The following is a 14,642-nucleotide window of genomic DNA, read 5'->3' on the forward strand; positions in this document are numbered from 1 at the left end:
ATTTTTCGGGACGGCGGTGTCATCATAAAATGTCACATGATAAAATAAATGGCAGGTTATTTTGATTTGATCCAGACCTGGACAACAGCAGCAGCTTTGCATTGTGAAATATCTCATCATAAATGTAGGAAGAACCAAGCTAACAGGCTAATGTTAGCAAAGTTAGCGAGGGAGAGAGAACACTTAGTAATCATTGTGACATACAGCACAACATCCTATAAATAGGTGAGCTAACAGATTAAATGTACCAACAGATTCTAATGTTCTCACCTCTTGTGAAGAAGTCATCTTTGTCTCTTGCTCTCTTCCTCCACCAGATCTCTTCCTGCCAATCAGCTGTGACATAATCAAACAGAGACTGTTGGTAAGACAGGGAACACAATAATGATCATAACAATGCTGTGAAATCAGTGTAGTGGAGTAGAAAGTACAATATTTCCTTCTGAAATTATAAGTAGGAAGTATAAATTGATTTGTGTCCACATTCATGCCCAGGTTAATGTTAGGCCCAGAGCAGCCGCAGAGGAGCCAGTCAGGAAGAGCCAGGAGGAAGCCAGCCCTATCTGACTTATTTCCTGTGTTGAAATAGACTAGGCCTACAGCCTGTGTGTTGAAATAGACTAGGCCTACAGCCTGTGAAACACGGACTGTGTTTTGAAGTGTGACTTCTCTAGATGATAAATTATCTCACATGCTGACTTGGCAGCCACTACACTACAGCATGTAGGCAACGTACACTATGTTGGTGAAGCATTATTTACAGTCCTCTTCTCTTTCTGTTACAAGTAGGCCTATTGTTATGTGTGCTTCTAATGTACAGAAAGAAAATTATACATCAAATACTAGATTTACATTGGTGTCATATACAGATGCAAAAGACTCAGCATAACAATGTAAATTAACTCTTACTACATATATGATTGAAATGGATATGACTTACATTTAGCCGCCCGCACAGATAGAAGTGACTAAGCAGAATGGAATGGAACATGGTCAACAAGCGCACCACTTCTTCTTCCCAGGGACGTGCAGAGAACATTAGAGGGGCAGGGGCCCAAATTCTTAAAAGGGCACTACAGCCGCCGTCCAGAGGTCGGCGGCGGAAATTTCAGGCAATTTGAAGGCCAATTTAGGGGTATAACTCATTTTAAATATTCAGATTTTAACCAGATTTAGAGGAATATCTCATTTTAGGATGAGACTTGTCACGGAAAAATAACTCCACAAACTGAATAATATTAGTATATAAAAGTTGCATGCTGTTGCAATACTGTTGTGAAATCATTTAAGCATCAATATTTATTTGCTCCTTTTCTCCCTTTAGGTTGTTGTACACTACAACATCCTAACAAAACTACAATATGCTGACTGCAAGTACAAGCATTGCATTACTCTGTGTCTACAGTTCAAATAAAACGGTACACATTGTTCACCATCAGCATGAATATTAGTATATTGTCTTATAATAATTAATAATTCGTTATTACTATCATTATTGTTATTATATATTAATGTGTTAATTAATTACTTAATTGGTTATTTAATTAATTAATATAATATGAATATGAATAGTTAATTAATATAATAACAATTAATATGTGTGTATATATAATATAATAACATATATTATATTTATTTATGTATTTATTCATTAATTCATTCATTTAAGTCGAACAAGAGTCACAACAACTACCCAGGCCAGTAGCCATAAATGAGGCTCACTCAGTCATCACGGAATACATCTCGATATCAGACAAAGCCGAATTACAGTTGCAGTTATTTAACTCCGTTTTTGCTACATAGACCACCATAAGATGTGATTTGCATCCCCTCCAGACCTGCCCTCAGTGCCCTGGCACATAAACACAGACTTTAAAGCATAAAAAAGCATCGAGGTGACTTCCATGTTTTGGGGGCTCTCTCCTAGCACATGAAGGCTGAGTTTGGTGCTTAACATCCAGGTAGAGGTGATCTCGACATCTCGGGGCTGGCGGGGTGTAAAACGGCATTACAGGCCGCTGCGCTGCATGCCTGTCTGCACCACCGAAATTTCAACATGAAACTGAAATGGGGGGGGGAGTAGCTCTCTGTATAATTCTTTGTTTTGACAAACATACATCATACCTGATTCACGTTGACTGATATATCTGTCAATGTGTGCCTGTGCTGCTGTTGCTTAGTCTGCATGTGCAGAGGACAGTCAATGGGCAAGCCACCACATGCGGTTTTTGGGGTGCTGCCTTCAGGGGCGGCTTAGAAAAACACTGGTCCATGTAGAGGCCTATTAGAAACGGTGCATTCAAGGCCAAGAGAGCTGAAGAAGCTCAAGAAATGCAATTCTCTTTGAATGCTGCCTTCAGTGACGGCATGGAAAGGGCAATTTCCTTACAAAGCACCATTAGAAATGTTGCATTAATGGTCAGGAAAGGGCACTTTTTACAGACTGAAAAAAAGGCAGGGGCTCAAGCCCCCTTTGATGTCTATGAGTGCACGTGCCTGCTTCTTCTCCTTCCGCCAAAGACATTTTTCCACCTCGCCCTCCTTCTTCTTCTGTCCTCACAACACCACTCTCCAACTCTCCTGCTATCTCCGCAGCGCCGTCTAGCGGCCGACTCCAGAACATTACCCAAACATATAAACAGTCACTTGGAATGTAAAATAGCAGAACTAAACAACACCAAAAGAAAACCACCAGTGTAACTACACCAAAACCCAAATGTTTGGTGAAGCCTGACACCTAATGGTGAAAAATAGGGCACTGATAAACTACAATGTTAGGTATTACACAGATGCTCTACTACACCATCTCTTACTGTTAAGTACAGTAGTTTGACAGGGGGGGAAAAGAAAATGTATACCTGTTCAGCTTACAGTTTGGTAACCTGTAACTTCTGCCTGACAGCAGCATGTATACCTGTTCAGCTTACAGTTTGGTAACCTGTAACTTCTGCCTGACAGCAGCAGCTTATACTCTGTATGGTTTGTGTCTCAGGTGATTTTAAGGCCCTGCTTCCTCACGGTCTCCTCAAAAATCTCCTGGAGAGAAGATGGGGCTGCATGGCAATGATTTGACCAGCCGGGGCCTCGTCATTAGGTTTTGGAGTTGTGATTTGAGTTTAACAGAATCATTCGGACATTTCATTTTCAACAGGACATTTGAGTAAAGTAGAACTAGTACCCAGATAGAACTCTGGTAGGAGAAAAAGTACGTATTCACGGTGCTTCACAGCGTTCCACTGCACTGCCCGCGTTTCCTTGCCGGAGTGAAAATAACGGATATACGCTGTATGATGTAACTTCTGTTTCCCTGCCATTGTCTTCTTGCTAGAGACACACCCGGAAATTAACTTTTTTTGATTTGACAGGTTTTTAATATGATAAGATTTATCAACCAACATTTCAAATGCACACTACATCAATATCACAGCAACTTAAAAACTAAATTACCGTAGATCATTTCTAAAGCAACCTGAGTGACAAACAGAATTTGCAAATGCAGAAGTTGCATTTCAAAACCGGCATCACAGAAACAAATGATGGTACCCAAATTTGGGTCAATTTGCATTAATTTTTCATGTATGCAAGATATGACATGATGCGTGTGTTCAGGGTGATATTTTGTGATTTGTGTGGCCTTAAAAGTGCTATGTGTAGCAGTATGCTATAATATAGCCTATGTGGTCTTAATTTGGAGAAATATTAAAGCATTAAGCATTAGCATTAAAAATACTACTGGTATGAAATAGAGGCTAACAATCATCTCCCATAATCTCATTTGTTGAGGTTAATTATATTGACATATCACCAAGGTAATTTGACAATGATACTTTAGTTTTTTTGACCATTTCTGTTTTATCGGGCAGTTGCAGTAGAGGGAGGACAACATGTTTTCATTCCCAGGGAGCCAAACTACGCCGATCGGTTAAGTTGAGGCAACAAAAACAACTTGGTTGGATTTAGGGTTATTGTTTGGGTCGGGGTTCGAACCAGAACCAGGTCTCTCGTGACGACAGTTAAGCCCATGGCACACCAATCAAACACCATCCAAGTTGGATAATGTTTGATTGATGTGCCACGGGCTAAAGCAGGGATGTCAGAGATACGGCCCGCGGCAGATTTCATCCGGCCCGCGAGATGTTTTGGAATATAAAAAAAAAAATATATATATATATATATATATATATATATATATATATATATATATATATATATATATATATATATATATATATATATATATATATATATATTATTATTATTAAATTTGCACCCTATTATCATGAACTACGTGTGGCTAATAAGCAAGCTAAGAGTTCATTCATAAGTTAATTAACCTGCACTACAAGGAAGTATGTCAGTAGGTCATCAGGTGTAAACAAAGCCGCCATGATGCCACGCTGGAATTGAATCACGCATTCGGCTACGTACCAAAAAACAAAGGAATCAACAAGATGCTGTCGAAAAAGAGAAAGGTTGACACGGAATGCAGGCAGTTTCAAGAGAAATGGAAAGAGCAGTATTTCTTTTGTGAAGTAAATGGGTAAATGAGTCGAATTGATTTTAGTAAAAAAAAAATCCGGCCCCCATGAGGTCTCAGTTGAACAAATCCGGCCCTCTACCTAATATGAGTCTGACACCCCTGGGCTAAAGGATTGAACATGTGGAACAGACAGCCATGGCACACCACACACACAGCATGGCACACCACACACACAGCATGGCACGCACACAGCCACAGCACACCAAACAAAGTGTGTTTGTCTGCGTTTGTTGTACAATGTTTGATTGGTGTGCCATGGGTTTTAAACCTCAGTGTCATTACGTCAGACCGCTTGTCCTTCTTGGCCATAACGACGTGAAGGTGTTTGTGTCTCAATATGCCGCCGAGGGGCCGCAACAAAACGGCGCAACATGACGCCCGGGAGGGAAAACAGGCTGGGGAGGAAGACAGGGCAGAGAAAGGGGTAAAAATACACATAGCAGATACATAAAAATATTATTAAATTAAATAAACTTCAATCAATCAATCAAAAAACATAACAATATTATGTTAATATACTTTAAATCCATGTCTTGTTTGCATATAGGCTACTGTATAATGTTTTAAAACAAACCAATCACTTAATCACAGCATCCTTGGGTGTCCGGGTAGTGTAGCGGTAGATTCCCTGCCTACCAACATGAGGGTCGCAGGTTCGCGCCCCCATGTTACCTCCGGCTTGGTCGGGCGTCCATACAAGCACGATTGGCTGTGTCTGCGGGTGGGAAGCCGGATTAGGGGTATTTGTCCTGGTTGCTGCACTAGTGCCTCCTCTGGTCGGTCGGGGCGACTGTTTGGGGTGGAAGGGAACTGGTTGTGGGAATAGTGTGATCCTCCCACGTGCTACTGTACGATGTACAGTACGTCCTGCTGGTGAAGCTCCCCGCTGTCAGGTGAAAAGAAACTCAACTGTGCATGTGTAGGAAGAAGCATGGTGCTAGTAGTCTACGTCTCTCCCCAGTCCTCAGATCAGCAGAGGGTGGAGCAGCGACCGGGGCAGCAGGGGGAATTTGCCAATTAGGGAGGGGGGGGGGGGAATCCCAGCATCCTTATCTGGAGGGAGAAGGTTGGCTCCCATTGGCCACCTGGGCTTATTTCTTAATTCCTATTGGACAGACTCCGGTCCCTCCCATGGCACAGTATCCATTGGGGTTTTTACTGAGGTACTGTTGGTGGTAGTCTTCGGCGTAGAAGAACGGCTTGGCTTCAGCGATCTCTGTGGTAATCTCACCGAAACCTTCTCCTGTCAGGACCTTCTGATACTGCTGTCTGGAGGACAGGGCTTCATCTAGCTGTTGCGGGGTGAAGGTGTAGATGGCCGAGCGGTAGGCCGTACCAACGTCGTTCCCCTGGCGCATCCCTTGAGTTGGGTTGTGGCTTTCCCAGAAAACTTGGAGCATCTTGGCGAAGCTGGTCTGGTCAGGATGGTAGACCACTCTCACCACCTCAGCATGGCCTGTCGTCCCTGTGCAGACCTCCTCGTAGGTGGGGTTAGGTGTGTATCCTCCAGAGTAGCCCACGTGGGTGGAGTACACTCCTTTCTGTCTCCAGAATTTCCTCTCTACACCCCAGAAACAGCCCATCCCAAATATGGCCATCTCTGTCCCCTCTGGGAAAGGAGGAACCATCCTGTTGCCATTCACATCATGTTTGACGGAGACTGTGATACTCTGAGTCCGGCCGGGGAGCGCTGTCTCCGGGGTGGGCATGTGGCTTTTAGAGGCCATGTCTCCCATCAGACCGTTGCTCCAATGACGCCACAGCAGACGCAGCCTGGAGGAGTGCACCATGGAGTCCAGACCCGACCCGACACACTGCTGGGCTAGCTTAGCTTAGCTAACGTTACAGCTGGAGGGGTGCACCATGGAGTCCAGAGAGGGTCAGACCCAACGTCTTAACGTCTACGGCTGCGATTGATTTGTTACAGTGCTGTGCTTAAAGAGATGGGATTGGAGGAGAGGGTCTCTGTCCTACAGGCCTCAAGGAAGTGGGAGAATCTAAAGAAGAAATATAAGGTAGGAGATTGAAGCTTGTGTGTGTGTGGGAGGGGGGGGGGGGAAGTTAACACTTGGGTTGATAGTGAACATACTAGTGTTTAAAGATACATTCAGCAATACGTAGTTTTGATAATTCTCAGTGAGTCTTAACACTTTCAGTGCCACGGCCCTTGGGCAAAAGGTTGCTTGCTGTGCCACATAGGCCGCAATGCATTTTAAAACAGTCATATAATTTCTTTAATAATTACTATGTAAACACTGAACACGCACAAATAACGATGAGACTCTCTTCTATCACCTGCAAAAAAAAGTTTATTGATCCCATTTTCCGTTCTTTAGTTATGAGCCGGAGAAGATAGCTTGATTGAACGAAAAAAAGAGCTTTTTTTCTACGAGCTGAGATAATGAGCCTTTTGTGAAATTAAACATTTCAAGCACATCACTGACTCTGAAGCTAATTTTCTGATGTAGTCACACCTCAAAAATAATTTCCTTCAATAAAACAGTGAAGGCAAGGGAATTTTGTTTGGAAGAATAATATTTTTAGCTGAAACCAGCAGCGCTGGCGCCTGCATGCGCTGCTGGTTGCAGCTTCTTGCTGATCTTTTGCTGCTGGTGGGCATCGGATATTCTGGCTTGCGTTTGCCAACCCTGTCCTGCTGTCTGGGTCTGTGTTGTGTACTTGGCTCTGCGTGCCCACCTCCCCCCCTCCTCCTCCCCCCCCCCCCCCGTTGTGGGAGGAGTATCTCTCTGCTCTGCTGTTTTCTCGTTTTCTCTGCCTGTGCTCAGCACTGAAAAAGTCCGCTAGATGCTGCTTTTTTACAGCCGCGTGTACCAGCTCCCATGCTTCGAGTTGAGAATAATAACAAATCCACGGCTGATCATGTGTTGCAGCGGACACGGAGGCTGTTGCAGCGGACATCGAGGTGCTCAATTGTGATAGCAGATTGGCTGCTGCAGGGGCACAGCTAAACGTTGCTTCAATGAAGCCGCTGCATACGGACGGATGCGATGCGATTTCCTTCCCCCCAATGACTTCTTCTGTGTGTTTCACTCCACGTTCTCTCATCTGGAGAGCGCTGTCGCCACCTAAGGGTTCTGTAAAATAGGTTAGACACATTCAATACCTCTGAATATTGTAAGAGGCGATGTAAGAGGCATAGATCGACACCCCCCCGTCAAAAAAAAAAAATCGAGTTATGACGCCATTTGGCGTCGCTGGCACTGTACGGTAAATTTCTAATGACGCCATATGGCGTCGCTGGCACTGAATGTGTTAATAGCCACAAAATTGTTTAAATTAATTTGGCAATATCTGATGTTTTGCAGGAGTTAAAGTACCCATCAACTGGCTCAGGTGTGAAGTGTGGTGATGTGACTGTAGCATCCTGGCCCTGGTTTTATGCTATGGATGAGGTCTTAGGTCAGAAGGCATCCATCACTCCACCAGCGCTGATGGCCTCACTTTTACTAGAAGAGTCATCATCCTCCACTAGTGCTACAGAGCCCTCTGCCTCCACCTTGACCAGTGCTGTGCCCCCTGCCCTGACCACTCCTGTTACACCTGCCCTGACCACTCCTGTTACACCTGCCCTGACCACTCCTGCTTCCCCTGCCTCTACCAGTTCTTCTGCTCCTACTGCCTCTTCTACTCCTACTGCTGGCTCCACTTCTACTACTACCATCCCACCAACAAAAAGGGCCCCAAAACGTGTGGCCAATCAAATTCTGGACTTTCTCAGAGAAGAAACCGACAGAGAGGAGGAAAGAGATAGAAGGAATACAGAGTTCAACGAGAGATTCCTGTCACTCTTTGAATCCGTCCTGAGAAGATAGGTCTGCTACTATAGAGAGAGCTGATACAAGTAGGTCTGAAATTGTTTGAAATTGTATTTATTTATTTATTGATTGATTGATTGGCTGATTCATTTATTGATACATTCATACGGTAATGGGAGCACGCCCAGAACGCCGCTGCACACGGGGAGTTCTGGATTTCGGAGCACAATGTTGCACTGCCGGTTGGTTTAGAACCTGGGCTGCCGGTTGGTTTAGAACAGCTTAGGTAGGCGATAGATTAGCTACAGCCTAAGGCTGACCTGTTAGTGTTCAGGCTAAAATCAGACTAGAGCAGGGTAGGATAGGCCAGATTAGGCTGTAGATTAGCTAGATACTATGTCCCAGTTAGCTCTGGTTAATGCTTAGAGTAGTCAGTTGTCTGATCTTCTCCCCCCCCCCCCTCTCTCTTTCCCCCTTCCCCCGCTTCTTCCCTTCTCCCTTCTTCCCCCTTCTTGTTCTCCTCTCTTTCCATGCTCTTTCCTCCCCCACATCCCACCGCCCCCCCCTCCCTTCTCCTGCTCTCTCCTCCTTCTCCCCCCCTCTGCTCCTTCTCCTCTTCTCCCCTATTTTCCTGAATCCCTGCCACTTCCTGCTCTCCCTTCTCTCACATTCCCCCTGCTCTCCTTCCCCTGCACCCTCCCACCTCTCCTTCTCTGCCTCTCTCCTCCTCTCTGTCCTCCCCCCTCTCTCACATTCCCCCTGCTCTCCTTCCCCTGCACCCTCCCACCTCTCCTTCTCTGTTCTCTCCTCCTCCACATTTCCCATTTTCCCTGCTCTCCTTCCCCTGCACCCTCCCACCTCTCCTTCTCTGTTCTCTCCTCCTCCACATTTCCCATTTTCTCCCCACCCTCGCCCTAATCCGGGCCCGTATCCTACTCCCTCCCTCCACCCTAGACCCTACCTCTACTCTACCTCCCCTGTACCCTTCCACCTCTCCTTCTCTGTTCTCTCCTCCTCTCTGTCCTCTCCCCTCTCTCACATTCCCGCTGCTCTCCTTCCCCTGCGCCCTCCCACCTCTCCTTCTCTGTTCTCTCCTCCTCTCTGCCCTCTCCTCCCTCTCACATTCCCCCTGCTCTCCCTCCCCTGCACCCTCCCACCTCTCCTTCTCTGTTCTCTCCTCCTCCACATTTCCCATTTCCCCCCACCCTCGCCCTAATCCGGGCCCGTATCCTACTCCCTCCCCTCCCCCAACCCTAGACCCTACCCCTACCCTGGCTCTCCCTCCCCTGCACCCTCATCTCTCCTCCTCTGTTCTCTCCTCCTCCACATTTCCTATTTTCTCCCCACCTCCCCCCTCTCCTCCCTCCTCCCTCTCCCTCCCTCCTCCACTCTCCTGCTTTCTTCAAATGTTCAAATGTTATCTTTATTCTGTATATTCTTGTTACTGTGTGTTAGCTAGAATCAGCTAGACATACTTTCTGTGAAGCCCTCTGAGACATGCTTGTGAATTAGGGCTATATAAATAAACTTGACTTGACTTGACTTGACTTGACACTGCCGCCAAGAAAAGGTCGGCTTTGCTGTGCATCGCACAATGTTAAGCACAAGCTATATGGCTGTATTCACTCACTGAAGGGTGTGGTGGCTGTTGCTAGATTGTTTTTTTGTTTTTTACATTTATCATTTATTGAGTCATTGTATTTGCTGTTCAATATTGTGTTGTTGACTTCCTCTGTGCGTCGCCCTCTACATGTGTTCATCCAGTAGCTGTATTTGCCGTTTCATATTTAATGTTGGCAGTGCACTGTATTTATTGATAACAATTCTGAATAAATACAATATTTTTTCCAATTCAGCTCATTTGTAGTGTTTCGAAGAGGTTTTTTAATGTTTCATGTCAGGGGTATCCATAACATAAGCGAGCAGTGTTGTGTTTAAGGAGGCTGTGCTATCGGCCAAATGGGTTGTGCTCTGTGAGGACGTGGTAAGTGGTAAGCTACAAGCATCTGTTGGTATGAGAGTATTTCCTCCATCACTGTTTCTTGTGTCATGGCAATTCTATGAGCAAGACTGCTGGCAGAGTATATGGAGAGAAGGCCCCAATGTTCAGTAAATAGTTAAGTTACAGTGTGGTGTGTCATGGTAATTGTTACAAACATAGGACACAATAATTGGGTACTTAAATTATGTTGCATTTGATTGGCTAACATGCTTTATTTGCCTTGTTTACAAAAACATTTTAAAAACAATTCACAAATGCAAATTATATGAAGTGTTTGGGGGGGAAATGCATGCAGTCCAAATGTGTTATTTTCGCCTATTCTATTTTAATATTTCTGCCTACTGCAAACAGTCTTGGAATTGGATATGACTGGGCATCTGAGACTTGTTGATTCAATGAGCCCAATGGATTCATGTGTGATGCTCATATGGTGATCTGTGTAACAAATGGTATGAACCCAAACATTGCTGCAAAAAGTTATGAGACAATTTATTGAGCATGGGGATGATCATCATACAAGTTCCATCACAATTCTAAGCCCAATACACTAGAAATAGAAATACACTTTCAACATTTGAATAGATGCCCAACTAAAACACAATGTTTATTACAGAATTATGACTAAAAAAACTGAGCTGTGCTGTGTACTGTGCTGAGCTGCAACTCAAATGAGGTCTTCAGGTTCCCAGCTTTCAGATGAAGTGTATCACTTCCATGAGGCATATACTGTTGAACTGCTATCTCACCCTAAATATCCTCTGACCCCCTAAAAGAGACAAAAATGGGTGTCTGGTAGGAGGGGTGGTGTTAAAAAGGCCATCCCCTTTACATCCCCATGCTAATGGTACAGCCCACTTTTGTAGTTGGTATGGTCCATTTAATCGTTTTAGCTTCATGTTGCGTCATCTCACCAGGTGAACGTGCGGAGCAAGTTCGCTTCTAGTCGTCCTGTATCAGCAGCTCATCCTTTACCCAGTGCGTACATATAAAGTAAGTAAGCAAGCAAGCCCATCATGTTTACAGTCGGGTATTGTGTATATAGCCTACTGTAATATGATTATGTAAAGTTTAGTAACCTCAGGCGAGCAATTTTCTGTTAAGCTCTGTAGTATAATTTCCTCGTGGTTGCTCTGGCTAATTAGCCTATTATGTGCGCAGCACAATGCTAATCAGACTCATCACATGGTGCAGGCTGCTAGCCGATTTCATCCGCTATCAGTAATAAACCCACAACTTATTATCATCCTCATTAATAGGACCTTCATCATTCATTAGTCTATGGGCATTCTATATTTATTTATTGGATTTATTTATTACAAGTTTATTGGAATAGCCTCAGTCAGTTATTCCTTTTTTTCAGGTGGAGTGGAAGAGGTTAGAGAGAGCGACGGTGCATCAAATTGGCTGGAGCCGGCCCTGCTTACACATAATCATGCTCTCGCAGCACATTGTGCCTTTCCTCCGGAGCTGATATTAAGGCAGCAAGTTCTTCCCTCCTTGCACATCTCACCGCTTCAGCCACATGTCCGTGTCCTCTGATGGGCTCAGCCACAGTCTCATCCATAACATCCCCTACACCCAGGCAGATATTGTGGAGCATTGCACAGGCAGTGACCACCTTGGGCACAATCAGCCGATCCAGTGGCAAAGTCTGGAGGAAGATTGCTCTCCACCGGGCCTTCATCCTCCCAAATGTGGTCTCAATGATGCACCTTGCTTTGGAATGATGCCTGTTGAATCGTGCTTGGACTGGTCCCTGGACTGGCTCCCTGTATGGTGTGATGATGGTAATGGGGTTTTCGATGCATGGATAGCCTCCATCACCAAGCAGGAAGTGGTCAGCAGGTGGATAGACTCCAGACACAAAAAGTGGACTGCATCGGAGAATCCTGGCATCATGGGCTGACCCAGGGTAACCACAGAAGACATCTATGAATCTGCCATTGTGGTCACACACCGCTTGAAGAACAACAGAATAAAACTGTTTTCTGTTGAAATAGCAGATGGCATCATTTGCTGGGGCTTTTATTCGTATGTGGCAGCCATCAATTGCTCCCAAAGCCCGCCGGAAAGCACCATGGTTGGCCAACCTGGCAAAACCTTCGCCCGCAGCCCTCCTTTCCTCTTCTGTTGGTGGGAGCCTAATTATATGGCCACAATAGTGCAGGAGGGACATCAAAACCTCCCTAGTCGAAAGGAACACAGTGGTTTTGGGCATTCCAAAGACCCTGCAGACCACACGGTATGATGTGCCACAAGCCAGCCAGAAGATGAATACGAGCACTTTGATAGTTTGACCCCAGCCATGGTGTCGCTCTTGATGGAGCATGCTCAGGAGGGCGTTCAGGGATTCACGGCAGAGGCGGAAGTCGGGTCTGGTGTCTGATTCCCCATCAAAAAACAGCTGCAACACTGGCACCGTTGCATTGATTTGGCTGTAGCCTCTGGGATTCACATCCTAAAAATGATTGGAAATTTAAACATGATTGGTTTAATTGGTTTTCTGAAAATAAATTAGATGCAATAAAAATTGTCTGTCTGATTCTTTCTGATTCTGAAAAAGAAGTTGAGAAAATCCCACGTTTTGATTTCACTGACAGATTAAAGAAAGGCTAGAAAAGAATGTGGGATTGGACTTCAAATGTGATTTGAACCAGCATTCATGACTCCAGTTCAAATGTGATTATAGCCTACAGCCAGTAATTTATTTTAATGCATAATATTGTTCCTCAATTGACATACTACATGTAACTATTGTTTTCTGTGTCAGTGTATCAGTGTATAGCCTATTATTTATCAGTTAGCTCATTTCAGGAGTTTAGAAACCCTCATGTTTAAGTAACAACACGGACACCTGGGGGTGCTAGCCAGCAACAAACAAAACTTACATGCTGAAGGGTCAAGCCAACCATTGCCAATAGCCTTTTCATGCGGAGACGTCGCCTCTGACGGGTCCGCTCATATTGTTGACGTCTTAAGAAGTAGGCCGTCGCCACCGCAAAAGCATTGAGGAGTTGAGGCTCCGGCATTTTTGCAGCTGGTCTTTCCCTCAGAAGTGGAGGTTTCCCGCAGTGAACAGGTGCGCGAGACCGATCATATTCATAATTTCCCGCGGTGAACAGGTGCGCGAGACCGATCATGCACCATTCATAATTAAGAATTAATATAATAAAAATTCACGATATTAATATTACATAATAATATTCGGTAAATAGTCAACATAATATAATATTATATAACAATCTGCAATAAACAATAAGCAATCATATATTTTAGGAATCAAATCACTTTTATTCACAGGTGATATACATTTCAATAGAACATGGGTTTTTGTTTTATATTAATATTACATACATGATAGGCTATCAATGTAGCAGCAGTCACCACAGGGCGACGCACAGAGGAAGTCGACTCTGACGTCGGTGACGTTGCAGGGTGTTCCGAATAGAGGGATTTTGTCGAGGGAAGTTCCCTTAACTGACATTCCCTGAGCACGGAGTAGGGAGTAGGGAATACACTGTGAAGTCCCCTGTGGATCGGAATGCAGCCAGAGTGTTGTTACAAGAACGTTTTCATGATGGCCGCTTCCACACGTCACCCAATACCCAGAATGCCTTGCGGTAAGAAATGCGAGCGGGGTCGGGGGTCAGGAGGTGATGGGGGAGGAGCGCAGTGAGAATCTGCTGATAACACAACTAAACTGCTGCCTAGTCTGGGCACCTTCCACCCCGCTTTTTGTCATGGGGGCGTAAACTCCGGACCCAGAATTAACACCGGATGGCAATGCGCCTAACAACGTCTTTGTTGCCGTTAGCTTGACGCGGTGATGTTACCTAAACTAGAGTCTGATCAAAACAAAGCTAGCGTTACATAAAACAAAACGTTTATGCAATATCGCATCTCTGCCACCACCGCCTGACACACCGGTCAAAACGGTGAAAGAGGATTCTGATACTTGGGTCAAATTGTCAAGTTAACGTGAAAGTTGACGAGCTAGAAACGCTGCCATCCGGTCTAGGGCGGGCTCTAGGCTGGAACCAGTAGGGTGACAAAATCAATTGTGGGCGGGAGCCAGGCTCTTTCTCGCCGAGAAGAGCCTGGTGACGCGAGGTTAACTGCTGCCTACCACAGTAGTGTGTGTGTGTGTGTGTGTGTGTGTGTGTGTGTGTGTGTGTGTGTGTGTGTGTGTGTGTGTGTGTGTGTGTGTGTGTGTGTGTGTGTGTGAGAGAGAGAGAGAGAGTGAGTGACCAAATCATGTGCTGTGCGACCAACTGAAAAAGTTGTTTTTCTTTTATTGAAGAAAGACTATAAAAATACATTACAA

The 14,642-nt window shown here is 44.8% G+C and overlaps 1 pseudogene across 1 annotated transcript; it reads right to left on the reverse strand.

Moving 5' to 3' along the window:
- Window positions 1–5,631: 5,631 nt before the first annotated feature.
- On the reverse strand, window positions 5,632–6,330 carry LOC310778656 (mitochondrial peptide methionine sulfoxide reductase pseudogene; annotated as a pseudogene). Its single transcript has one exon. The product of its transcript is annotated as a mitochondrial peptide methionine sulfoxide reductase pseudogene (transcript).
- Between the last annotated feature and the right edge of the window lie 8,312 nt (window positions 6,331–14,642).

Source organism: Poromitra crassiceps, assembly GCF_964638095.1.
Source record: "Poromitra crassiceps genome assembly, chromosome: 6".
Classification (NCBI taxonomy): Eukaryota; Metazoa; Chordata; class Actinopteri; order Beryciformes; family Melamphaidae; genus Poromitra; species Poromitra crassiceps.